The sequence below is a fragment of the Sciurus carolinensis genome, unplaced genomic scaffold (assembly GCF_902686445.1).
Source record: "Sciurus carolinensis unplaced genomic scaffold, mSciCar1.2, whole genome shotgun sequence".
Classification (NCBI taxonomy): domain Eukaryota; kingdom Metazoa; phylum Chordata; class Mammalia; order Rodentia; family Sciuridae; genus Sciurus; species Sciurus carolinensis.
The window spans coordinates 1,533,010-1,559,497 of NW_025920137.1; the positions used below are offsets into that span (position 1 = coordinate 1,533,010).

Consider the following 26,488-nt stretch of genomic DNA (forward strand, 5'->3'; position numbering starts at 1 on the left):
TAAGGAAATGAGCTGCCCTGGTAATTTCTCTCAAATGCTCATTTTAAATAAAAATAGCTAATGGAAATATTTTTTAAACCAATTTTGGGTACTAAGCAACATTACATGAAATAGAAAATCAAAACTTCTCTTTTCTAGGAAATTTCCACCTTTACTTTAAAGAATACAATTTATTCACCTTTTTTTCCCTTCTGACTGCCTAATTCAATTTTTTTTTTTAATTCTGCATCTCAGTGTATCAAGAGTTCTTTTTCAAATGTTCTTTACAACACAGAACACAGACTCCGTTCTCAAGTCACACTGTTTAACTACAATGAAGTAAGAAATGAAAATGGACGGGTATTTTAAGATAGGTATTCTCTCTCCTCTGAAGAGGAGCAAACTTTTAACAAGTGAGCAACACAGAACTCCATTCTCTGCAACTCCCTCAAACTAAGAATACCTCCATTTAATAATATATTATTTAAAAAAATTAAAGTTTGGTCACTAGGAAAGACAGAACAAAAATTACTCCCTTCTCCCCAAACAACAACCCAGTTTTAGTCACTCCCTCCCTTTACTCCCCACAAAAACAGGGAAGTAGTAGGGGCCCAAAGCTTTACATGTGAAATCTCAGCTCCTAAAACACTGCTGCTATTTGCTCAAAAGTTGTAGGTCTACTTATTTCATTCTCCAATACTTCCCCCATTTATAAGTTTATTTCCATACACACACACACATGCACACACACTTGCACACACTCATACACTCACGCTCAAGTAAGACACTTTTGTGTGTTTGTTGATAAATTATGAGGAATATGAACGAGGTGTGTACAGGGTTTCATAGGTGCTTTGTAAACATCAGAGTCACTTGGGTCCTTTTCTCCAAAAGCCTGAACTCAAATTATGCAACCAGGGATCACTACTTTCCCAGTCGCTGTTCGCAGGCTGCATATTGACGAAGGGCAGAGAAAAAGTCCTCATAACGGATGTTTAGGTGGGAAGGCAAAGAGACAATCTCAGTCAATCTGATTTGCCAGGGAAGAAAGTCTAATGTGCTGTCCACAGGACCAAACTTCAATACTAAATCAGGAAAGGGAAACCATTTGAACTAAGTAAACTGTCTAACATATCTACATCCAAATCTGTAGATCTCTTTTGCTGCTGGGCTACTAACTGCCAAAAGTCCTGAGCAGCTCTCACAATATCTGCTTTTCCATCTTCTGGGGACAGCACCTTCACTGCCAAATGGCAATTTAAAACTTGATCATCTTTGTCATTACTATTTGCAAACCCTGGTGAGTATTTGGAACAATCTAGGCCCAGAAGTTCCTGCTATTGTTTTAAAATTTCATCCATCAGTCTGGAATTATTTCTTTTGAAAATACCTTGGTGGTCGTAGACACTAATGTAGGAGATACCCGCGGCCGTACACCAACCACACCACGATGCTCGCGATGTCCGAGAAGCTGGGTTCCTGCTCCTCCGCGGTGATCACCAGGTCCAGGTGTACAGGCAACTTCTCCAGGGAACCGCCGTCCGCGCGCCAGCGCAGCCGGGGGTGGGCGGCGGCCGGACCCGGGCCCGCGCGCGGGTGCCGTTGGTAACGGCGGTTCCTGCCTACTGCCGGGGCTTACGGAGCTAAAGCCGAGCGGCTCTAGGACCGCAGCGGAGGCTACACGGTAGCAGCGCCTCCAGATCCAGTTCCAGGTGCCGAACGGAAGGCGGAGCCAGGAGGTGAGCCTGCGGTGTAGACAGAGCAGCGCGTGTAGCACCCGCCACACCAGCTCGTACAACCCCGTCATACTCTTGTGGCGCTCGGGCCCCCCCCCCCCACTCCCCCCCCCCCCGCGCCCGAACCCTTTCCACTGCCGATCATTCATTTTTTAATTGAGAGATTTTTTTAGCAACTTATGTTATGGTTTATGGATTCCAGGTCTAAATTTCTTTTGCAGAATCAGGCCACTATGTACATTTAAAGTGTAAAAATGCTAAGAAATACTGTGTATTTTCTAAGAATTAAAGATAAATTTGAATTTTTTTTTGTATTTACTTGGAAGCGATTGTACTAAAATAACATTCTTTAAATGTCAAGCAACCACAATTCTAAGCACAGCTTATATTACAAAGATATAACGTGGTATTTAAAAAAAATGTTATTTGTAAACATTTTATTCATAATAAGTTATCTATTCTAATGCAGATGTTTAAATAAAATTTAAAGCACAATATGGTAGATACTAAGAAGTTTAAACAACTAAGGGAGTATATAAAACACAAGCCATTATAATGAGAGAAATTGACTGTTAATGAAATATGATAAAAGCCCTAATATATCTGAAATGCATTTGTTTCTACATTGTCTATATCCTCATCCTTGTTTTGAACATAAAGAAAATCAATTCTTTCCAACTACTAAATATGGCATAAATGTTATTACCTATTTTATCTTTGCACATATGCAGTGCTTCTTCATTCTCAAAGGAAAACAAAAATCTGATATATTTGATCAACCAAATCAAAACTGTACTATGTGGGCTGTTGATCATTTGGTATTTGAAGTCCATTTTTATTGTTTCTTTTGCTATTTCAAAACAAATTTGAAGTCCTTATCTTTCATAGAATTTCAGTGGCTAGAATATCTTCTGCTAAATGAATGTAATATTTACTTTGAATGAATGACAATACCTAACTTATCTATTGGTCCATTAACCTTCTCTATTAGTATATATCAATTGGTATGCATTCACCCAATTAGCATGATTTTAATCATGCATGCATATTCATCTGTAATTTAAATTTGCATATTTTATCACATTTGCATATCTAAATATACATTGCATCATATCCATATATAAACATATACATGTATATATATAAACATACATATATATAAATATATATGTAAAATACATGCTCTCATAGAGTTTAATGGTGTATGCTTACTTCCACTGATAGTTTCCATGGCTCTTTTTAAGGATGATGGGTTGACCGTTGTTTTTCTTTGTTTGTTCTGTTTAGTTATACATGGCAGTTGATTATTGGTGAATAAGAAAATTTAGTTTTGCAAAGTCTCTATATTTTCTGTTCTTCATTTTACAGAATATATTTTCTGACTGCTGTTCTTTATTATAGATTTTTATAATATTCAAGAAGTATATTACCACGCATTTTCTATCTATCCACTAATCAATGTATCCAACAAAGTAAATGGAAATGGAGATCAGGTCTGAAAGATCCCTGAGCAAAGTAAATTAGTCCATGAAGATAATTTTAACCTTATTTGAATTGCAAACATAAGTGAAACATAACTTGGACTATTTCTTGTAAACACTTATATTAGAAAAAAATTAAACTTAAGTTCATCTAATCAGAAGCAATCATTTTTAAAAAGCCTGTCCCTTGTGCTTCAATGGAGTCCAAAACCACATTTTTCTTTCTCTTTCTTTATATATATTTTTTGGTTCTTCCCAATTCATAAATTGTCTCTTGTTCAAATAAACTATTTAATATTTTCATTACTTTCATTATGTTTAATTAAGAAAGTTTAAAAATATACATATATATCAATTTTTCATTTACTTACATTTTTCTTAAGGAAAAATTGGGAAATATAATATGGTTTTCTTCAATTACATTTCAGTCCTTCTTAAGAGAAATTATGAGTTTCATATTTAGGTAAGCAGAAAACTTAATCAAGAGGTATATGAAAATTACAGGTTTGAAAGAAGAGAAATAAAGCACATAGGTCATATTATTTCATTGAAAGCACAACATGAACTTTGAGAAAATACTTGATTGTGAAATAAATCCTTCTAATAAAGAAAATAATGTATGTTTTGTATTTAACTATCCTTGATTAATTTATTCATGTACTCTTCCTGTTATTTAATGTGGACATATAATTATAATTTAAAGAATTAATAATCACCTCAAAATTCTACTTCCTATTAGTTAGAAAAAGACTTAATTGTGAATATAATCACAAGAAATTTGCATTGAAACTGCAAAGCCATGGCCACTCATGAGAAGTCATACACAAGCTAGTATTTCAGCTTCAAAAATTACTTGTAGAAATTATGTTTATATTTGCAGATATGCGAGTAACAAGTTTTATTGAATCTTAGATTGTGCATGTATATATGTAAATGAAGAATTATCCAGAGGATACTGCTGTCATATGTAAACACCCTAATCAGAATGAATATATATTGCAACTTAATTGACTTCACCAGTACCTTTGGTCTTGTCTGTTGGTCTTTGAAGTCTTCCTAAGAAAATTAGTTTGCCTGAACTGAGTGTTGATTGTGGTCCTATCATTATACTGCTGTGATATTTCTAAGCATGACCCAAGGAATATTTGTTGGGATGAATATTTTATTCCACATCACAGAGAGCTTTCGCAACAATCTTTGTGGCATTACATTGGCCTACAATGCCATATGAACCTGGCGATTTCCTTCTGGATCAACAAATGTGCAACCAGAGATTGCCAGCAGGTCACAGTGATGTTACTCTCTAGAAAATTACAGCAGATTGGATATTTCTGTAGAGCAGAAAAAGGGAAGCCAGTGAGAGTAACACAATGATTTTCAAATTAAAATCAATTAGCCTTATAACCTTATTTAGTATCATAATTGATTAGAATGCTGATAAAGGCTTGGTCCCTGAAGGTGTGTCAAGAAGCTAACATTTAACTCTTATTAGTTTTGTTGTGTTCTCTCTTTGGATTTAATTACTGGATATTTATTTATTTATCTTACAAAGTATGAAAATAAAGGTTTGGTAGTTTTTTTGTCATATGAGTTATCTAGAACATTATTTATATTGCTAAGATGGCTTCATCCTCCTATGCTTCAAGTTCTAGACAAAAATCTTAAATGTACTTTGATGACTATTGGTGCAGGCATATGACAATAAAAAGGATGAGATGGGAATGCCAATTACCTTGCTTTGATCATTACATGCCACATATATGAAATGAATTATCACTCTGTTCTCCATAAGTATGAATAATTATGTGTCAACTGAAAAGACAAAATTATTTTAAAAAGCGACAGTGTTGTCGAATTTCTCGATGGAGGAGCTATAAGACCATAGATGAGAAGACTGATTCTCTGAAAGACAGCTCTATTATTGCAACAGAAATAGGTATGACAGGGCTAAATTAGAAAACCTGTAAATAGTAGGATTCCCTTCCTCATGTGATCTTAGCTAAGCCTACTTTCTTTCTAGACTCCACCTAAAAATCATTTTCCTTTCTGTTGTTCTAGCACAAACCTTCAAAGGATCTTTGTTCCCACTTAGGTCCATGTAGGAAATACAGTCTATACTTGGGTGGAAATGGAAAGTAGAAATAGGGGAGGAAAAAGATAATGATCTAGAATATGTCTCAAATAAACATGCCACAATTAAAAATTCACTTACAGTGCAGGTATTTAGACATGCTGAAGTTCACTGCCAATTCTGGGAACTATTGATTAAAGTGTGGAGGGGAAGCATATGGTCACATCTTAATAATGCAAAAACTTCATAAATGAGTTGAAGCATAAGATGGCAAAAATATCATGTGCACCCAGTCTGTCAATCTTTATTATTCATTCCATGCAGAAATACATCCTGTTCCATACAGTGTGCTCAAGCAACAAACCAGCAATGTGCATGAGTATCTTATATACGCTTTTTGTCTATTATTTGATACTTTTAAGGTTATGCCTATCATATGTCCATCATAATAAGCCTTAAAAGACTATAAAAATGCAATTTGTCAAATATTTTTTCAATGCCTTTAAGAGGATCTCCTGATGTTGTTCTATATTGGTATACCATGATGTGCTGAAAATTGTGCCCACTTGGAAATGAGGAGTTCTCATCTGTAGGCAGGCAGCCACTAAGAATAGCCCAATGATCTTACCTCTTCATATCTGAGAGACAATTCCCCTTCATGAGAGTGCCCACTGTGTTAGATTTCTTTTCCTTCAAATTTTCTGACACATTACAGTGGAACATAAAGTATATACATTACAAGATGTAAGCCACAATAATTATGAATCGCATTTACCATCTCTCTCTAATTCAAATGTTCTCAGAAAAAGAGGTATTGACCTTTGTTATGATCTGAATTAAAAATTTTCCCCAAAAGCCATGTTCTGAAGTTTGGGTCTCCAAAGCAGCAGTGTCTACAGTTGGGGATATCTGGATCCCCAACAGTTGGATCATGAGGGCTAAACTTCTTAAGAAGATTCATCCACTGATAGATTCTTAATTTGAGGAGCTATTAAGAGGTTTTTTTAGTTAGCTTTTTCACTGCTATGACTTAAGGACCCAACCAGAACAACAGTAGAGAACTTCATTGTGGGAGAGTGTGGTAGAGAGAAGCAGCTCACATGATGATCAGGAAGCAGATAGAGAGACTCCACTTGCCAGATACAAATTTATACCCCAAAGTTATGCCCCTAATCCCCACCTCCTCTAGCCACACCCTATAACTCAGTTAATCTCTATCAGGGGATTAATTCACTGATTAGGTTAAGACTTTCACAAACCAATCATTTCTCCACTGACCCTTCTTGCATTGCCTCACTTGTGAGCTTTTGAGAGATACCTCACATCTAGACAATAACAGAGGTGATGGATAGTTTGCAAGATGGGAATTTAATTGGAGGTAATAAGTCACTTAGGTTGTATCTTTGAAGAGAATACTCTCTCTCTCTCTCTCTCTCTCTCTCTCTCTCTCTCTCATTTTCTACTTTCTGATCAACATGAGCTGAGCACATTTGTTCTATCACATGCATCCTGGCATGATTCTTTGCTTCACCACAGGTCTAAGAGCAATGGAATCAGCAAATCATAAACCAAATCTTCTGAGACTCTGAACCAGAAGAAATCTTTTTCTCTTTAAATTTATTTTCTCAGTTATTTTTGTCACAATGGTGGAAAACTAACCAAAAACATCCTGCTGTATATGATACCTTAGGTTAATTTTGACCATGTTTCCTGTTGTGAAAATAAAAATGTAAATCATAAGAAGAATATCAAAACAAAAAAGTAAGTTTTAAAATAAGATAGGGACAAAAAGGAAAGAATTTCCAGAGTCCAAGATCCAGAGCATGTGATAATTCTATCTTCCCCAGATGGAAGAGTACTTTTTCCAAAGCTTATCGGGTTATACATGACAGTAGTATACATTTTGACACATTGTACACAAATGGAGCATACTTCTCATTCCTCTGGCTATACACGATACTGAGTCACACCAGTAATATAATCATAAATGTCTCCTGAAAAGTCTTAGTTAATTCTGAGAGGTTAAAAGATTGGATTATGAGAGTTGCAACCTCATAAGTGGATTCATCTTCATTTAATGTTTTAACAATGTGAATGCACTACTGGATGCTAACTTTAGGCAAGAGGGTTGTGGCTGAAGGAGGTTGATTTGGACCACTAGAGGACGGTTCATTTGGACTCTCTCTGCTTTCTGACTTACATGAGATGAGAAGCTTTACTCTGTCATTTGTTACACCATGATGGTCTACCTCACCTCAGGCCCAGATGGATAGAATTGGCTCAGCCTCTAAAAATGTGAGACTTCTAAAAATGTGAGCCCAAAATAAACTTTTCCTCCTCTAAGATTTTCTTGTCAGTTATTTTGATATTTGATAACAGTGACAAAAAACTAGCAGAGATATTGGTTCTAAGAAGTGTGGTCATGACAGTGATAATACCTGACCATATTTTTCAGAATACTTTAAAAGTGATTTATGGGAGGAGTTTGGAGAAGTTTGGAGATACAGTCTGGTAGAGTCTTAAATGCTACACTCAGAAGTTAATGGGCAGTTTGGTGGGTGCTCAGAAGACCAGAATACCCATAGGAATGCAGATAGGAAAAAGTGAGCTCATGACATTTCAGATGAAATAAGGATTCTGAAGGCAAATTGACTGGAGGTCTTTCATCTTACATTTTGGCAAAAAAACTTATATACATTTTTTCCATGCCCTAAGACTTTCTATGAAGCTGAATTTATAAGTGAAGGACTAATTAATATTGTAGAGGATATTTCAGGCAACACTGTATCCAGGCAATGGCATGGGTATTGCAGGTAGCCTTTAGCAAGGTTTACTATGCAGAGTGGGAGTAAAAAGCAAATAAGAAAGTTGTGAAAACTTGCAGTTTGGCCAGAGAAGGACTTGTAAAATTGGGTCCAAGGAAGTCATGATTTTTGAAGAGATGATGTGCACTAAAGAGAAGCTAAATACTTTGGAGAGAGACAATAGGACATTTCTTGAGGGAATCTAAAGAACCAGCAGTTCACACACATGGCAGGCTCAAGGGTATAAAAGTCAAATTTCTTTAAGAGATATTGAGGAGAACCTGATTGCACTCATTGACTAAGAAAATTTTTCTCTAGGATTTGTTTTACCATGCTTAGCCACCAGGCACTCAGAGGCTGATATACCCATGATCTGTTGAGAGTGGCAAATGAATTATGGTCCTTAAACTGCCCAGAGACAGTGGTGCTACCTCTCTTGGGAATTTCTTAGTGCAAAAGTGTTGATCGAAGATTGTCCAGTTCCTGTTCAAAAGGGGGTTCTGTGCCAGCCACAGAATTGATATGTTCTTAATCTTGGGTTCCAAATTCAACTGTCTTGGGGGTAGAGAGTTATGGGCACAAACTAATAATTATTATTAGGCTGCACAGAAGTCTGTCCTTCACTTTGAATGCTTTGAAGAAATTGCTCACAATAAATCCTTTTTAATGATGGAACATATAATAAACATTCACTCCAGTCAAGTGCAGTGCACACTAGGTCCCAGTTTTTTTTTCTATTTGTGTGTAGATTTGTTTTTTCTAATCCCCCATCACCTCTTGTCCAGTTTCCTGAATAAACCATCATGCAGGTCAAGACAATGGTCCAATGGGTTTCAACTACTGCTTGAGCTACCAGAAGGCTTTTGGCATTATTCATATGGTACTGCTTTTTCAGTAAGGCAGGATGCTGGAGTTAGGGGGTCAGAGGCCTCCACTGAAATGTCAAAGGAAGGGGACGGTGGTTAGGCAAAGTGGAGCAGGGTCAGAATCCCTGTAGGCTGCCTCTGATAGGGTGATGCATAAAGTTGTGAAGGCTAAATTGAAGTGGGAATGGAGACCGAAGGAACTAAGAGACCCCAGGAGCATAAAGTGTCTGCCAAGGAAAGTTGCAATCATGGTGTAGAGCCAAGTCAAGAGGGGCCATGTCATCTACAGCCAGAAAGGTTGAAGGGCCTGGGCTTCTCCAGCCCTTTAGTTACCCACAACTTGCCACCATGTACCCCAAATCCTGGAACAGGGTTGTAGGACTTAATATTTGCCTGGTTGTGTTTCGGTCTTGCTTTAGTTCCATTTCTTCTTTCTGTGCCTTATGCATCCCTTTTGTAATGGGAATGTTTCCTCTGTGCCATTATGCCCTGGATGTATATGACATATGTAAAGTATTTTTACAAGGTCTCACAGCAAGAGTCAGTCTTGAATCTCAGAGGAAACTTTAGATTCATACTTTTGAGCAATATTGAAATGGTTAAGACTATGGGGAAACTAGGAGATGAACTAAATGCATTTAGAGGCAAAAAAGGAATATTCAGAGGAAAAAGATTGGATTATGAGAATGGTAACCTCATCAATGGATTAATCTACACTTGATGGATTAGTAGTTTCAATTGACACCTGGGTGGTAACTGTAGACCAGTAGGGGGTGGAGGGAGGATGTAGTTTTCTGGTGGTGTGACCTGGATTATATCTCTCCATGGCCTCTTCCTCTCTGTCTGCTTACTTACTGTTATGAGTTGAGCTGCTTTTCTTTGCCATTTCCCTCCACTATGATGTTCTGCTTCAACTCAGGCCCAGAGCAATGGAGCTGGCTGCCCATGATTGAAACTTATGAAAACATGAGCCCAAAATAAACTTTTCTTTTTCTAAGCTGTCCATGTGAGTTATTTTGGTCACAGTTATGAAAAGCTGAATAACAGAACATGTACATCACTTTAGTTAGTTTTACCTTTTTTATTTCCAGTAGCAATATAAGAGTTTCTATTATTCCACAATCTCAAGGCTTCACATCATCAAATTTGTTTAAATCCTTTCCAACATGATGTATATTATTATTATACCATTTTGTATTTAAACTTATCTCTAAATAATCATGTTGAAAATCTTTTATTAATATTTTTAGGCAATTTTATTGTCCTGTGTAAAATGTCCATTAAATAATTTTATCAACTAAATTTGACTTATGACCTTTGTCATTAATGTGTAGTCATTCTTTATATGTATATAAAACTTTGTCTCATATAAGTTGAAAATATTTCTCAAGTTCTGTGATTTGCCTTTCACTTTTTTTTTTTGCGGAAAGTAGTTCAGTTTTTAATGAGTTTTAGTCAGCGATACAAAGCAGGGTGCTAGCAGTTCATTTTTTCCTCCCAAATAAAGGCAAGTTACAGAAGTGTATTAGATCGAGACAGAAGATAAAACACATGAACCTGGTTTTGTAAGCAATCACCCTCAAAGCCAGCAGTACTGTTACAGTTTAAAACAGGCTTTCTGCAGATGCTTCACCCCACCAGCCCACCCTGTTTATCAGTTCGAATTCTGGGACTTTTTTGACCAGAGAGATTTCCTGGGAGGCATTTCTCCTTTGAGCCTTTCATGTGCATAGGTCGTTCTTGGAAATCTTGCTGATCTCGGGGACTCTCAGGCACTGGATGAGGAAGGAAGCTGGATGGTTCTTCATGAATTCTTCTGAGAAACTTTGTGACAGTCTTCACTTCGGTGTACGTCTGCAGACCGTACTCGCCCAGTTCCCAGCCACTGCCTGACATCTTGTAGCCGCCAAAGGGGGACTGGGCCCCAAACACATCATAGCAGTTGACCCACACAGTGCCAGCCTGAAGGACTTGGGACAGGTAATTGGCCTTGTCCAGGTCTTTTGTGAAGACAGCTGCAGCCAGTCCATATTTGGAATTGTTGGCTCTCCCGACGACTTCCTCTATGGTCTTGAACTTCAGGATCTGCATCACCGGGGCCCAAAGTTCTCTTCCTTGGCAATGGTCATGCCGTCTTGCACATCTCCAAACACGGTGGGCTGAATGAAGTAGCCATGCTCGGCAGCAGCCCCCCACCACACAGCAGCTTCGCCCCCTCTTGCTTCCCTGACTGGATATAGCCGAGGATCTTCTTGAACTGAGTTTCATCCACCTGCGGCCCCTGCTCCATCCGGCTGTCAAAAGGGTTCCCCACCACCCGACACTTGGCCCAGGCAATGCTGCACTCCACGGACTCCGAGTAAATGTCCTCCTGCACCAAGGTCCGGGAGCCGGCGCAACAGCACTGGCCCTGGTTGAAGAGCAGAGCAAAGTGGGCCTGTTCCACTGCCCAGTCCATGTCAGCGTGGGACATGATGATGTTGGGGCTCTTTCCCCCCAGCTCCAGGCTCACTCTCTTGAGGTTGCTGTTCCCTGCAGCAACCTAGATGAGGTGGCCAACCTCAGTGGACCCTGTGAATGCCACTTTGTCCACGTCCTCGTGGGAGGCAATGGCAGCCCCAGTCATGGGGCCAAATCCAGGAACAATATTGACCACACCAGGGGGGAAGCCAGCCTCCTAGATCAAGTTGGCCACATAGAGGGCGGTGAGTGGCATGTGCTCAGCAACCTTCATCACGACCACATTTCCAGTCGCCAAGGCGGGTCCCAGCTTCCACGCTGGCATCAGGAGCAGGAAGTTCCAGGGAATGATCTACCCGCACACTCCCAAGGGCTCATGGCGGGTGTAGCTGAAGAAGTCGCCATTCATAGGAATGGTTTTCCCGTGGTACTTATCAGCCCAGCCGGCATAATACCGGAAACATTTCAAGACCATGTCCAAATCTACCAGGTAGGCGATGACATAGGGCTTGCCATTGTCCAGGGTCTCCAAGGCCGCCAGGTAGGTCTGGTTCCCATCGATCAGATCAGCCAGGCGATAGAGCAGCTGGCCCCTGTCAGAAGCGTCCACGCGTCGCCAGGGAGAGCCCAGCTGGAAGGCGGCCCGGGCAGCTTTCAGGGCCTTGTCCACATCTTCTTTATTCCCTTCTGCTGCCTGACAGATGACCTCTCCAGTGGAGGGATTGACAGTGGGGAGTGTTTTCTTGCTGACGGCATCATGCACTCATTGTTTATGAAGATCTGGTTGCAGAAGACCTCGGTCTGCTGGTTGGGGGTCAGCACCGCATGGGTGGCGGCTGCGGAGAGCAGGTCACCGCCCAGAGGGGGCCCAGGCGGGTGGCGGGGGGCTCGCTGCGCAACGTGCTGCGGCCTGGGATGGCGGCGGGCGGCGGCTCGCAGCACGGACTCTGCCTTTCACTTCTTTAATGTAGCTCCTGGATAAAAAATAATGCTTAATTTTAATGAAATCGATTTTATTCATATTTTAAGGACATTTATCTCATTTAAAAATACTATTCATGGTCAAGACATTATCTTAGTTTTTTCAAGAAGAGAAATTTAATTTTTTTGTTTCATTTTGCTTTTTTGATAGCTTCATCATTCATGTTCAGGTCTACGATCAACCTCAGATTATTTATTGTATAGAGTGTGAAGAACTGGTTAGAGTTTACTTATTTAATTTTGAATGTAGGTATCTAATTGGTTGAGCACTGTTTATTGAATATAGTTCTCTCATTTAATGAATTGTAGTAGGCTATCTCATCTATTATCAATCAGATGATTGTTTATGATCAAGTGAATTTTCTTAACTATATATTCCATTTTTCTGGTAAATGTGTCAAACTAGATGTAATACCTCATTGGGTTAATTGTTTATATTTCAACATTATGCTAACAGTTGGTATGTGTTTTTATTAATATATATTGCTTTAAGTTAATACATAATGTTTAGGAAATATCTCTGACTCTTAATAGTTATTGCCTTAAAATTTATTTTTCTATTCTTAATGGAATCATGCACACTTTATTTTTCTTATACTTTGCAAGACAGTCTTTTACTACATTATTATTTTCAAATGTTTTGTGTTTTTAAATGCAAATTAAACTTTTCAAACTTTATAGTTTTTTTCAATCATTTTGATAACATATATCCTTTACTTGTGGTACATAAACTAAGTCATTAAACATGGAAAATCCCTCTTGTCCCTCTTTTTGCAAATACAGCTATATTGCTGCACCTCTTTAAAATGTATTTTCTACTGCTATTTTCACACCACAATAACATAGGAGAATTATGAGAAAGACGGTAAGACACACAAACATAAAATATTTCCTATCTGACCTTTTACAGAAAACATTGCTGATCTCTGAATTAAAATGTTTACACTTTAGGTAATAGTCATATGTCTGTTAGAATCATATTACTGTGACAAAATGCCTGAAATAAACAAGTTCGAATGAGGAACGATTTATTTTAACTCCTAGCTTCATAGGTTTCAGTCCATGGTTACATTTTCCAGCCACCTTGGGTCTGTGGCAAAGCGGAAAATCTTTGTGGGGAGCATTTTACGTAGCAAAGTTGCTCACCTCAAGGAGGTCAGGTAGAAAAAGAGAGGAAGGAAATGAGGTTCTCATGTTACTTTCAAGGGTACATCCACAGTGAACTCACTGCCTCCCAATGGCCTCCACCCTCACTAACTAGTCCCCCAGACAGAACCATTAGCTCCCAGTAAGCAAACATGTGACCCCTTGGGAGATATCTAAGTTCCAAACTATAACTATATGATTTGGTTAAATTCTGCCTTCAGGATTTTCATTATTTGTTTGTCACATCTGTTAGATACCACAGGCTTTATCCCCTAAAATATTATTCAGGGTCATTGCTTAATTCATTCTTCTTTTAGAAATCTTGGCTACATTGTTTACATCATGCTGATAGGAATGTCGAAGGCACATGTAGAAGATACCTGGATCCCATGCTTAGGTAAAAACCTGCCAGAGACTGTTGAATAGTCAATTCATAAAAGTTTACTGTTTAACATTTGATGAGCTTCCTGGATTCCAAAAGTACAACATCTTTTGGAATGCTTAGTGTGATGTAAAAAATAAGAATTATACCTTCGATTTTTATCCATAAGAAAGATAATGAATCACATTTTGAGGGTATTTTAGAAGCCAAGTATGCCACATTTTGGCATATAAGTTCATAGTAAAGTAATGTTACCGGGGAAGTCCAGGAAACAGGAAGAGTTAAGACTCTTGTTCTGTAATCCAATAAATTTACACCAGTTAGGGTATCTTTAGATAATCAAAAGGCCGATTCTGAAATTTCAGCATTAGTATCCAGTAGTAGATTTATAGAGAAGGCATAGAAAACTATATTATGGATATGGCTACAAGTGATCCTGATGAAAAATAGAGAAAGGAATTCATTTGGGTAGATATGAAAAAAAGTTTGATATTTTCAATTTCCCATATTAGTAAATTATATAACTATGTTGTATTTTCAAACACATTCTCTTATGTAATTATATGATAACTGCCTTTGTTTTCCTTAGTTTGAACAGAATTTTGAATGCTCATTCTATTTTGGTTGCCTAATTGAATTTTTGTTTTTACCATCAACTTCATATTTTACAAATTATAGTTCATATACATATATGTATACATATAAACATATACATATAAGTATAAATGACATCTAAGTGGATTTCATATATTTTAAACTTTTAGTCTGATTTATAACTATGTTTTTAGAGTTGTCACAATGATAGGACATGGTATGACAAATGCAGCCTGCACATGACACAGAATTAATAAATGAATTGCAGTTTGTAAGGTAAAACATACAACCTGTTTCAAAATCTTAAGTTAAAAAATTTGATTCACGATCTACTTCCTTTCAAAATGCTTTTGTGCAGGCATTACAAAACTGTGTTCATTTGAATGAAGTTTGTGACATTACTGAAACTTATTGTGACATTAACTTAAGTTCTATTCCAAACATTTCTTCACTTATTGAACACTAGGTCTTTAAAACTTTTGTCTGACATTTAGACTGACTTTTATAATATCTTCTGAAAATGTCTTCATGATGACTCTTACTATTATAAATTTAAGTATGGACTGAGAAATAGCTCTCTGTGCTCTCATCTTTATCACTGTGCTATTTCATTACCACCTGAAATGTTTGCAAGCTGTAATTCCACTCAATGTACCATCATGTTCTTTTCCTGCTGAAAATTTTAAATACATGAAGGCAAAATATAAAAAAAAATAATAATAACCAGTATGGTGTAGCCTTCAAAATTAAATTTTCAATTAAGGCATTTATTACAGATATTTAACACCTACTCTTGTGCTCTTTGTTAACTAGGTGTTCTAGTTAAAAGAATGAATTTAATATTTCTTCCCCAAAAAGAGATTTAATATTTTTCCTGCTATCTAAGGAAATGGCCATTAAAACCAAACAACTGTATTACAAGAGATGGTTTCGTAAAACATGATTTACCTATAAGAAAAATATGCTTAAAGTGAGACACCAGGCAAGGGATACAGTAATGAAACTCAAGTGAAAACTTTTTACTAACATCACCTGAAAATGTTCAGGCCTAACCTCAGATAAACTGAATTCAGTACTCTGGGATTTTATGTTGAAAAATACTTTTCAACATATTCTACCTTACCTCAAACCCAGAGCAATGGAGTCAGCCATCTATAGACAGAGACCTCTGAAACCATGAGCTCCAAAATAAACTTTTACTCCTCTAATTATTCTTATCATATCTTACATTGCAAACCCAGCAATGTAATCTCGATAAATGCTAAAGTATGAGAAACACACTTAACATTATTGATGCAGAAAATTTCTGTGTTAAGATATTAATGAGAATCTGGAATCAATCTATAAATCATAATTAGTTGAAGGAATTATGGATTGTTTAGAATCTTAGAGTAGCACATTAAGTGCAGGGTTTCTCAAAAGATGATGTTGACTATTTAGTCATAAGCCTGATCATGAAGGATCTGTGGTTGTGGTCAGAGGGCTTTCATATTTGAATTATTTTTTTATTGCTTTGATGAAATACCTGAGAAAATCAACTTAATGATGGAAAGATTTATTTTGGTTTGTGGTTTCAGAAGGTCCAGTACAAGTTTGGCTGGTTTTACTAATATAGGCCTATGGCAAAGAGGCTGTGATGGAACAGAGGATCTGACCTCATGATAGCCAGGAAGAAGAAAGAGAAAGAGAGAGAGAGAGAGAGAGAGAGAGAGAGAGAGAGAGAGAGAGAGAGAGAGAGAGAGAGAGAGAGAGAGAAAGAACTGGAGAATGCTAGGAACAAAATGCCCTTCAAAGGCAAGCTCCAGTGAATGACTTCCTCCAAATAGGTCCCATATCTTAGAATTTCCACCACCTCATAATAAAGTCCTCAGCTATGAACCTATTAATGGATTGATAAATAGATCATTTCAAAGCCTCACTATCTAATCACTTCCCAAGTACCCCACCTTTGAACATTATTGCATTGGAGACCAAGGCTCAAATACATGATGCTTTGGGGGCAATTTCAGTTCTAAACCAAAACTATATTATAGTTCAGATCTTTTGGAGCTCATGGTTTCAGAGGTCTCTGTCTATAGATGTCTGACTCCATTGCTCTGGGTTTGAGGTAAGGTAGAACATCATGGTGGAAAGACGTGATGGAGGAAAGTAACTCAGGACATGAAAACAGGAAGGAGAGAGAGAGAGAGAGGGGGGGGAGAAAGAGAATGGGAGAGCACTCCACTCACCAAGAATGGAATATATACTCCAAAAATACATCCCCCAATGACCTCCTCTTCCAGTCACTTCCTACCACCATATAGTTTTCCTATCAGGAGATAAATGCTCCAAATAGGTTAAGGCTCTCACAGTTCAATCATTTCACCTCTAAATTTTCTTGGATTGTCTCATGCATGAGCATTTGGGGTACACCTTATATCTAAGCCATAACACACGAGTTTTACACTTTTATATGCAAACTATATTAAACAATATTTTTACATTTGTGTAAAGTTGTGAATGCACGTGTCACTTCAACAAAATTACTATTTATTTCTTTTTCTAGTCTTTTCCATTTTATTTTTACCATTTTTCATAATATCTGCACTAGTCCACATTCCCACCAGTGAATAAAGGTTCTCTTTTCTATGCATACTCACTAACATTTATATTTCATATTTTTGATGAAAGCAGTTCTAACATGTATGAGAATATATCTAATATTGGTCTTAATTTTCATTTCCCTTACAGTGATATGGAACATTTTCCATATGCTTATTGGTCATTTGCTTGTCTTTTTTGCAGAAATGTTGTTGAGGTCTTTGATAATGCTTTAATCAGGTCATTAAATTTCTTGACACTAAGTCATTTGAGTTGCTTATATATTTTAATCTTCACTGCTGGCAGAATGTATAGGTGGCAGATACTTTCACTTACTGAATTGTTTTTTACATCATTCAATTGCTTTCTCTGCTGTACAGAGCTTTTTAGCTTGCTGGAATCTCATTTCCTTATTTTTCCTATTGTTGCCTGAAGTTTTGGGGTCAAATCCAAACTAATTTCCAAGAAATTATGGCGACATTTTCCCCCCATGTTTTCTTCTAGTTACTTTATGTTTTCAGGTATCATATTAAAATCTTTAATCAGCTGCAAGTTATATTTTATATAGTATGGGATAAGGATATTCAGTTTTTGAAGTGTCTGTTCTTTCCCAATTAAGTATTCTTTGTATTTTCTTGAAAATCAGTGTCATTTTCTCAGTATGTGCAAAAAAATTTTTTTTGATAAAATTCAATATTCCTTCATGAGAAAAATTATTCAACAGGGCAAGTATAGAATGAACATACCTTAATACAATACAACTCATATGTCTCTCATATGTGAGACCTAGAGAAGAAAAAGGAAACAAAAAATGGGGACAGATCTCATGAAAATCAAAGGAAGATCAGTAGAGGTAAGGGACCAGAGAGTAGGCGGTAGGGAGGGAAGTGGGGGAGATGGAGAGTTATTGGTCAAATTAAATTGTTAAATTTGTGTGTATGAATATGTAACAACAAATCCCATAATTATGTATATCTATAATGCACCAATAAGAAATGTGAAAGAAAAGAAAAAAAAAGGGAAAAAAATGTTAGGGCTAGGTCCTCTCAACAAGAATATTTACATGCAAAATAAATGGTAGGGAGTTCAAAGCACTATGAGTAGAACCTGTAATGACAATCTATAAATTCAACTGTCTTTGTAATTTATTGTTTTTTTTAATTACTTAGCAAAAATCCCAGTAAAAAATTCCACTTAAAAAATGCAAGTCATAAATGTTAAACTTACAATCTAGTGATGAAAAATTAAAGACTTTCAGCAAAGATCAGGAATAATGCAGGAATGGCCACTACCACCATATCTTTTCAACATAGAACTAGAAGTTTTAGCCAAAACAAGGGAACAAAAAATAAGGGAATCCTGATAGGAAAGGAGAAAATGAAAATGTCTTTGTTAACATTAAACTAACCTTAAATATAGAGAATTCTAAACACTCCACACCAATGTTGTTAAACTAATAAATTCAGTAAAGTTACAGAATACAAAATTACCATACAAAAAGCAGTTGTGACTTTCTACGATACCAAAAAATCTATTCAAATGATAAATTATGAAAATATTTCCATTAGAATTAGCAAGAAAAGCAACAAAAGCAACAAAACATTGTTAGTCAAGAATTTAACCACATGAGTGAAAGATCTACATAAACTAAAAACTATAAAACACTAATGAAAGAAATAGAGCAAAACAGAAAAAAATGGTAAGATATGCCATGTTTATGGATCATAGGAATTAATGTTGTTAAAATGTACATACTGCTCAAAGCTATAGGAAGATTTAATAAAATTTCTATCAAAGTTAAGTTTATATATTTGAATAAATAGAAAAAAAACCCCTGAAATTCCTGTGCACAATTGCCAAACTTATCTTGAATAAAAGGAAATAACTTGAAGGCATCACTCCACCTCCATTAATATCTTCTACAAAGATACAGTAATCAAAATAGATTTTTTTTTTAGCATACAAACATACACATCAACCAGAGTAACAGACTAGGATCCTGCAATAAATCCTGAACATTTATGGAACATTGGTGACAATATTTAACTCATCTTTATTAACTCATTCCCTCTCTTTCTTCTTCTTTTTCCACTTTTAAAAAAGGAAAATTATGTAATAAGATGAGAATCTGCATGTTAGAGTTTTATTATTAATTTTAATATCAACAAATGTGAAAATTTCTCACACAGGATACAATGTGGGGAGTCAATGGAACTAAACCTAGCATTATGTTAAAAATTCTATTTTGTTTTTCAAAAATTTAGAAAGTAACCTGTGGATATTGTATTGTGTAGTAAAAAGGACAGAAGTTGTGATGAAGATAAGAATCTTAAAAGTCTGAAGACTTTTGTGGATGATTCAGATTGGTCTTAAGTATCACAGTGGTACTTTTAAAAGGGACACATTGGGAGTCAGAGTCAGAGAAGAAGGTGTTGTGAAGACTGAAGCTCTGATTAGAGTGATGCTTTTAAAGATGGGGGAAGCAACCAACACAAAAGAAGGCAGAGGACACTGGAATCTGAGAAATATTAGAGGCAAACATTGCACTTTGTACCTCTAGAATGAAAAATTCCTGCTACAGCTTTATTTGAGCCCAGTGATTTGGATGTCTCATTTCCAGAGCTATAAGTCAATTAATTTGTGTTGATGTAAGTCACTAAATGTTTTGTGTATTATAACAATGGGAAAACGATACCCATACAAGTACATTATTCCAGGTTATTGACATGCTATGGTTTGGATGTGATTCGAGTCTGTCACCCAAGGTTCATGAGCTAAAAGATTCATCCTTGGCTTGATGATGAGCAGGGTTGTGTGGGGCCTTTTCAGACGTGGGACATAGTGGGAGATGCATAGAACAATTGAGGATGTGCCTTGGAGAGAACTGGGCAACCCAAGTTGCTCTTTGGCTCCCTACTTGGCTGTGTAATCTCTTGCTCCTGCCATTTTAATGCCATTCATCCCGGAGTCCTTGACCAGAGTGAAACTCATACAATTGCCATGCCCTTCAACCTAGGGGACAATGGACAAAATAAGTCTCTTTCTTTGTACAGTTAGCCTGCCTCATGTATTTTGTTATAGTAACAAGGTTGATGTTAAAAAATAATAATCAATAAATTCAGATTAATTTTTAGATTAGAGATTTGGTATTGATTTTAAACTCTTTTTATAACTTTTTTTCTGAATTTACAGATCCTATGCATTAAAATTTTTATTTTAATAACCAAGACATTTCACTTTTATAAGAAATCCCTTGTTTGAAGAAGTCTTTATTATTATTCACTTTTTCATGATCATTTTCTGTGTTATCTCATATGTAGAAATATAACTCCCATAAATCTATAGCTGGAATCTGTTGTACAATAGCAAGTCTAGAAGATTCTCCTTAAGTTTATTACTTATAAAATACTTACAAAATCAAAGGGTGTTGAATATCTGTACTATCCCATCATCTCATTTTATACTTTAGAAGGGACAAGATCATGAATCCAGAAAGTGCACATAACTTCAGCTAAAATATGTACTAAATGGGACATTGAAGGTCATAAGGAAAGTTTCATCAATTACTGCAGACAGTTGACTGAATCCAGCTGGAAGCCAAATGGAAACTATAGAGTCTAAGGGTGGCATCATATTTCTTATGATAGAAAGAAGTGCTTTTTGAGGGCCAAAATAATTTAACAGCAAAAAATATGTAAGGGGAGAAAGCAATATTCAAGTATGCATGTTGTGGTTCATGCTTAAATTTCCAGGCAGGATGCCCTTTGAGGTCTGTAAATTCTATTTTTGGACAGCAGAAACCCAGATTCAGACCAGCATTGAAGGTCAATATTTTAGCTAATGTCAGTAAGCATATCACAATATTCAAAGCCGGAAGAGACTGAGCACCCAGTACATTTGTTACAATAGCAGAGTCAAAAAGGCAGCAGACACTGTAAGTTCTGTTCCTTTTTTTGTTTGTTTGAAAATAATTTTATTTCTCTCATTGAATTACTTTGGCACCATTGTAAAAATAAGTGCCCATATTCATATGGGGCCATTTATGGACTCTGTTCCATTAATTTATGAGTCTTATTTTTATGCTCATATTATAAACTCAGAAAGAACAAGGAATTCTTGGTTAATAAAAATAATCCAGAGACACAGTAGAATCACAGTGTAAAAGATAGAATCAAATATCTTTCCATATTTAAAAAAATATGTAAATACCAATACAAACATCATAATGAATGCTGTTAGAAACTCTATTAACTAAGTTTGTAAAGAAAATATTAACAGAAGCCCAGCATGGTGGCGCATGCCTGTAATTCCAGCAGCTCAGGAGGTTGAAGCAGGAGGATTGCTAGTTCAAAGCCAGTCTCAGAAATGGTGGGTGGTAAGCAACTCAGTGATACCCTATCTCTAAATAAAATATAAAATAGGGCTGGGGATGTGGTTCAGTGGTCCATTGTCCCTGAGTTCAATCCCAGGTACCCCCTCCACAAAAAAAAAAAAAAAAAAAAAAAGAAATTAAGAATATATATGAAAAGTTATTATTTTATAATTTTTCATAAAATAATAATTATATTTTCTATGTTTTTACCTAATATTTGTTTCAAATAATCAGCTTTCAGTCCCCATTAATTTAAATTTGAATACAATTGGTTAAATGAAATAGCTTTGTTCACATTTGAAATTGAAGTGAAGCACTCTTAATAAGTGTTAGGATGATAGACTAAGGCTTATGCAATCAGCCAAACTAGATAAACATTACCCAATTCAATGGGAAATGTTATTAATATCACCTTTGAATATACCCCAGTTGTTCTTTTTCTACTTCTGAGTCACCATTATCTCTTGCCTACAATGTTGAATATCCTACTAGGCCATATGCCCACTTCCTCCTCTGTTCTACATAGTTCTTATAAGTAGCCAGAGTGATTTTTCAAGCAGGAAATATAATCATGTCAATTAGTCCACTGAAATCTCTGTGAAGGCCATTTTAAGAGAATATGCAACAAATTTACATAGTCAACAGTTTTAAGTGCAGGGTGATAAAAATGGAGAATAAGATTAGAATTAGTCCGAGTCTCACAGAGATTTTTTTTAACTGATTTTCTCAAGGAAAAGAGATGGTACAAACTGGAAAGTCAATCAGTTGTTTACATGCTCAGATTTCTATTTAAAATACTGTAAAATCATACTTTCTAATCTAATAAATAAAATTTATTAAATATGAACCTGGGAAAGTTTTTAATCCCCCCCAATTGTCTAATTGACATTAGGGAAATAAAAATGTACTACCTTATATTTTAAAAGATTTTGCACAGCAGGCAGTTCATACTGGAAAATGAAAGTGATCATTTCGGCAAATACCACCAAAAAGGCTTTTATTCCTTTAAATTTAGGTTTCTTTTAGAAAATATTTTAATTATAATTTTAAAATAATTGAAAGAAACTATAATGAGAACCTTGTCTTCAAATAATTATTTCATCAAGTGTTAAGCTAAAACTTCTAAAGAAAAATGTTAGCATTTAATCACAACATTACATTTTATTTGTCCATATCAAAACATTTAAATCAGTTTATCTTATCTTTATCTCATTATTTTAAACATTGATATTTGTATTTTTTGTTTGTTTGTTTGCATGACTGAATCTCTTTAGTTGTCATTCAGTAAGCTAGACAATACTGAAGGGGAAGACCATGAATCTGGTATTAAAAATATTGAATCAGAAGAGCCTACATGATATCAAGGTACAGATTTATTAGCTGATTGGATTTGGGTCTGAGGCTGCAGAGGAAACCTGATTATTCATGGCAAGTGATGAATTAAAGCATGAGAGTGGAAAAAATAGACCTAAGTTGGCATGGAAGAGGACTTGAGACAGGAAAAAAAATAAAAACTATATAACACAAACATAAATTCATTAATTACCTTTTCAACCTGTGTCTCCTTCTAAGCCTCTCCATTTTTTAAAAATCAAGATTATCTTTTCTTAAAGTTTTCCTATTCTTTTGTCTCCAAAAATATTGTCACTGCATAGTAGTGGAGGCAAAACATGGACTCTTGAGCCATATTTTCTACAACTGAAACCCTGCTCAACTACCTCTTTGTGACTTTGTGCAGGTTACTTAACAATTCTGGTTCAGTTTTCCTGTCTATCAATAGTAAATTACTTCATAGAGTGGTTAAAGAAAATTAAATCAGTTAATTTAGTGGGGGTTGTACTGGGGATTGAACCCAGGGGTGCTTAACCACTGAGGTACATACCAGCCCTTTTTAATATTTTATTTTGAGACAGAGTTTCACTGAGTTGCTGAGGCTGACTTTGAACTCTGGATCTTCCTGCCTCAGCTTCCCAAGCTATTGGGATTATAGGCGTGAGCCACAGTGCCTGGCTAAATCACTTAATTTTTAAAAGAGCTTCAAATGTGCTATGTAATCTACAAGCATGTATTAAGTAAATAGACAAAAACTGTCAGTTTTTGTTATGAACTCCTTCATGTGCATTCTTTTCTGATTCCCATTTAACCAATGCTCCACATATCATTAGCTCACCACTTTACTTAAAATTCTTTTTTTTTTTTTTTGGTGGTATTGGGGATTGAAATCAATAGCACTGTACCACTGAACTACATCCTCAGTCCTTTTTCAAAATTTTTTACATTTGAGATAGGGTTTCTGAGACTTGAACTTGTGATCCTGCCTCAGCCTACCAGGTTGCTGGGATTACAGGCATGTGGCACTGTGCCCAGCTTAAAACTCACTTTTAAAAGGTCACTAATGATCTCTTAATAATGAAATTAATCACTTTTTCCCTTCTCATCTTCTTCAGATGCTTTGCATGAATTAATCCAGTGGAGTCTTCAATTCTCTTGATATCTGGGTCTTCTTGGTGGCTAAAACCTTCTGTTTCTGCTACTACAACTACTTCTAGATATAGTTTTTTTTTCAGCTTTATAAAATGCATCCACTAACCTCCCTGCCAAAATGTCCTTCCTCAGTACTCCCTTTTTGATGCCAGCTCGTCTTACAGCTTCCACCTCTATGCCACCATGCTTAGACTGATCTCCAGATTTACACTTCCAACTCTGTATGCTGCCCATTTCTATGTGGCTATCCCATTAGACTTCAACATGTACAAAAAGTGAATTTGTAATCTACACTAACCTTATCATTCTATTTCTGATTATGGCATCATATTCTTCAAAGGTCTAAAATCTATGAATTAGATTGGATATCTTTTTCTCCCTCAACAGATTACCTATGGAGTCTTGACACTTTTATGTCAAGCAACCAACAATACTGTCATAACTCTAATTCAGGACTTTACTGCCATGCCCCAAACTTATCCCATTATCCCTTCAAAATTAATTACAGTAAGTATCTAATCTTTAGCTTTAAAAGTCCAGATTCAGCTATAGAAATTTCTTCCTTATAGACTTTTTATAGAACAAAATGACTTTCTGTAATGAAAATCAGGACTCATCAAAAAGTATGTGTCCATTAGAATTAAACCACTCATTATCTGGACCCCAGTCTACTTTCTTATGCACAGAAGCTCCCCCAGCCCCATTTCCTCTTTTACACATATATTATATTCAGTCATTACTTGGTAGCACTCCAACTGTTCCTTTTTCCTGAAAGCCTCTTCCACACTTTATCCTCGCCAAGAAGTATAATTCAGATGTCTCTTTCTAAACGCTTTCCAGCAACTGCTCCTTGAACAGTTGGTACATAAAAAACAAACTATATTTCACTCACTCTCTCAAGGGCACTTGTTTATATATGGCTCCCACACATGACCCTGAAAAATTTAACGACATGTAACGAATTCCCAGTGCCTGGCATAACGCCAGTAAATGTATAAAGTGTGTGGCCACTGGCTGAATTGGTGGAAATCCCATCAAAAGAGTAACTCGTATTCTCAAGGGTTAGTGCTAAAGGGCTTGCCTACAGCTGGCTCCTGCAGATAGTCTCCCAGGCCTCACCTCTGGCACTTTCTACAGGGCGCCAGGGTCCAGCACTGGAGCCAAATGCTGGGCCCTGGGTTGGGGTGCCAGGATGCGGTCCCTGGTGTATCCTTGGGCTCCCCACTCCAGAAGCGGGGGAAAGGGGTGGGGCGCAACGTGGGCGGGACTAAGGGTTTAATTAAGTTCCCCAGGGCCTAGGCTAGCCTCTTGGCCCTCTTTCCAGTGCAGGTCCCAGGCGATCCAGGGCCCCAAGGGGTTCCATTTTGAGAGATCCCGCACCCCAACCGGGCACTCTGGCCGTCCAACTTACAGACCTGGGGGAAGGCTGCTGTCAGGATCCCGCACCGCCAGGAGCTCCGGCACCTCGGGGCTCCGGGAAGCGGGAGGGGCAGGGAACCCGAGCCAAAGCTGTATTTCTTTTGTAGTGTCATAAAAATAAGGGGAAACTGCAAATATCAACAAATAATCATATTTTAGGGTTATAACTCAATATTTTTAAATTGATAATGATGCATGACACAAATCACTTGGAGACCAAAATAATGTGCTATGTTGAAACGTTTCTTCATCCTTTTAAACATTTTTGAATGCCAAGAAAGAGTAGTAATAAAATACCTCATGGTCTTGAAACACAGCAGACTGTTTCTGCAGGAAAAGACTGAATTTATATTCATTTCTTACACATATTTGAAAAATTATGTAATTCATTCAATCCAATAATGAAGCAAGCAGCTAGTAAGGTGCATTTAACAAACAAAGGTCATATAAAAATTAAAAAATAAGTACATCAATCACCAGCAAAATTACCATTCTAAGTTGAGTTCTCATTGTTATCACCATAAAGAGTGGAAAACATTTACTTGTTTCTGACAAGTAATATTCTTTAAAAGACAAGATCCTGATTGCAATGCAACAAAGGTTTAGGCAAATGATAACTGCTGTTTTTTATGTAGGGTTTTCCAGAATGGTATCAGTACACTAAAACCTCCAAGAGGAATCACCTATGAATGATATATCCAAAGCCTTTTGAAATTGCTAGGCCTTTAAGATCCATCGAACTGGTTATATAAGTAATTATTTTGCTATTTCATTTTAGAATTTAATTGCTGAATTAGATTTTTTCCAGACTGGATTATTAAGGAATGTCTTTGATTCTAAAACTTTTCCTTCAATGTAAATTATGTGTTGAGATTTCAAGGGTGTACAAGTTAATAAAACATATGACCTTACATGGATTAATTTTTAAGTAGGCTACAGGAATTTTATGATTATGAAAGGATATATACAAATATTGATTCACCCTATTTACTTGTGCTATTTTCCAAAAGTTTCAATTTCTTTTTTTTTAAATGATGCTCATAAAAAGATACAGTCTAGAGATTCACTTTCAATGAATCCTAAATTATAAAAAAAAATCCTGGCTATATATTAGATTTCTGCCCAGTCAGAAA

At 36.4% G+C, this 26,488-nt stretch overlaps 2 pseudogenes; both read right to left on the reverse strand.

The window, feature by feature from the left end:
* Nucleotides 1-903: 903 nt before the first annotated feature.
* LOC124974188 (dehydrodolichyl diphosphate synthase complex subunit NUS1-like) lies at nucleotides 904-1,786 on the reverse strand (annotated as a pseudogene).
* An 8,780-nt stretch (nucleotides 1,787-10,566) lies between these two features.
* Nucleotides 10,567-26,488, reverse strand: part of LOC124974202 (aldehyde dehydrogenase, mitochondrial-like) — an 18,860-nt pseudogene continuing 2,938 nt past the window's right edge.